The sequence below is a fragment of the Otolemur garnettii genome, unplaced genomic scaffold, assembly GCF_000181295.1.
Source record: "Otolemur garnettii isolate 467f Iridium unplaced genomic scaffold, OtoGar3 scaffold00039, whole genome shotgun sequence".
NCBI classification, from domain to species: Eukaryota; Metazoa; Chordata; class Mammalia; order Primates; family Galagidae; genus Otolemur; species Otolemur garnettii.
The window spans coordinates 13,727,647-13,729,701 of NW_003852434.1; positions in this window are offsets into that span (position 1 = coordinate 13,727,647).

Consider the following 2,055-nt stretch of genomic DNA (forward strand, 5'->3'; position numbering starts at 1 on the left):
TTGAATGCCTGTTAGTTAGTATTAACACAAGAAAAGAAAATAACTTTGTTAAGGAACTTAAAGATTAAAAAAAAAAGGTTAAAATTATGGCTGATGAAACTATTTTAACAAGTCACAGATGATGCCAGGTCCTGGGACGGTTGGGGTCTGAGCCACAGGCAAGGTAGGAGTGAAGTGAGACAAGACCACTGCTGCCCTGGGCACCCACGTTAGGCCAACAGAGAAGATGAGAGAGACTGATACTGGTTTGCTTTAGAAAAAGATGCTTTGTGGAATAGATTAGCATGGAAGAGACAAATATGCCAGATTTTTAATGATTTGAAACAACTCACACTCCAATTTAGTAAAAATACTGGGCCGAGTGTGGTGGTTCACACTTGCAATCCTAGCACTGTGGGAGGCTGACGTGGCAGGATCACTTGAGTCCAGGAGCCTGAGGTCACAGTGAGCTAGGCTGACGCCACTGCACTCTCACTCAGGTGACAAAAAAAAAAATACTTTTAGGCTGACTTTGACTTGAGACAAAAGGACTTTGGAACATTCTTTAAACTGGTCATAAATAAAACAGTTTCTGGATCATTCTTTAGCTATTGATGTAAATATTTTTACCACCTTTTACAACTGGTAACATTGATGTGGCCATCCCAATATGTAAAGCTGGTAACATTGATGTGGCCGTCCCAATTTGTAAAGCTGGTAACATTGATGTGGCCGTCCCCATTTGTAAAGGCAGGACTGTAAATACAGATGAGCTGCTGTCTGTTAGTATTATAGTCATTGCTGTAGCCTCCAATCTTCCACAAAAATTGAAAACCATAGTATCATTCCACATTGAGTCTTACCTTTAAATTATATTGTGTGTTTGACTATAGTAATATTTGCCTAAAGCCAACACAAATCTGTAGCCAAAATTAGAAAATAAATTCAATGCCCAGAAACAGAGTACAAGAAACTAAATCACACAATGAAATACTATGTAGTTGCTAAAATGATAAGAAACAGTCTTATGTTAACCATAAAAGAAAATATAAAATTATGTACTCAAAATCTATGCATAGAAAATAATACCAGAACCGTGGATAACCATTATCTTTAGGCATTGGGGCCATTGAGGTATTTGTTCCTTTCGTTTATACCTTGCAAAGTTTATATTGACTTTTAAGGTAGAAACAAGTGATTTTACATGTGAGCATGAGGGCATTGTAATGTGTGGTTCTTCTCATCAGGAAGGCTGAAGAGGAAAGTCAGGTCATGCTATTTGGCCATAATAAGTGTTTATTTAATATTCTTAATTTTGATTTTTAAATATCAACATTAGAGTTCATTTGGAAAATGGTGTTGAAAAGTTCTCGCGAGTTCACAGAGAAACATTTACCAAAACCCCAGATTTTTCTACTAATTGCTAAAGATTTTGTGTTGTTCTTCTTAGAGTAGCAAAGTCAACAGGGAATCTCTATGGCACAGAAATCCAAACTTTTCAAGATGGTTGTTCAACTTCAGACGGAAGAGAAGAAATAGTTTATTCCTTTTCACTCTAATTTTCATGTGAGTTCCTTTTTGTAAATTTTCTTATTGTGAAATAATATATGCTTACTGTAGATATTTGTAAAATAGATAAATGACTTTTTGCAAAATTCGCACTCCTACAATCCAGATATAATCAGTGTTAACCTTATTTTTGTTTATTTCCCTCCTCTTTCTCTAAAGTAGGACGACACTGAGTAGTTCTGGCAGCAAAATGGAGGTAGGCCGCTCAGATCTCCCTTCAGGAAAGAACACACCAGCCGCTGCCGCGCTGGGTGAGCCCACAGCCCTCAGCTACAGCCCCTTTGAGGTCGGCCCGGTGTCTGCAGAGCCACTTCATGCGCCGTGCTCCCTGCGTCCCCACCTGCAGCACTGGCCGGCTGAGGCCAGGCACAGCCCGCAGCCCTCGGCGACAGCCCCTTTGAGGTCGGCCCGGTGTCTGCAGAGCCACTTGATGCGCCGTGCTCCCTGTGTCCCCACCTGCAGCACCGGCCGGCTGAGGCCAGGCACAGCCCCGTGCAGCCCTCTTCT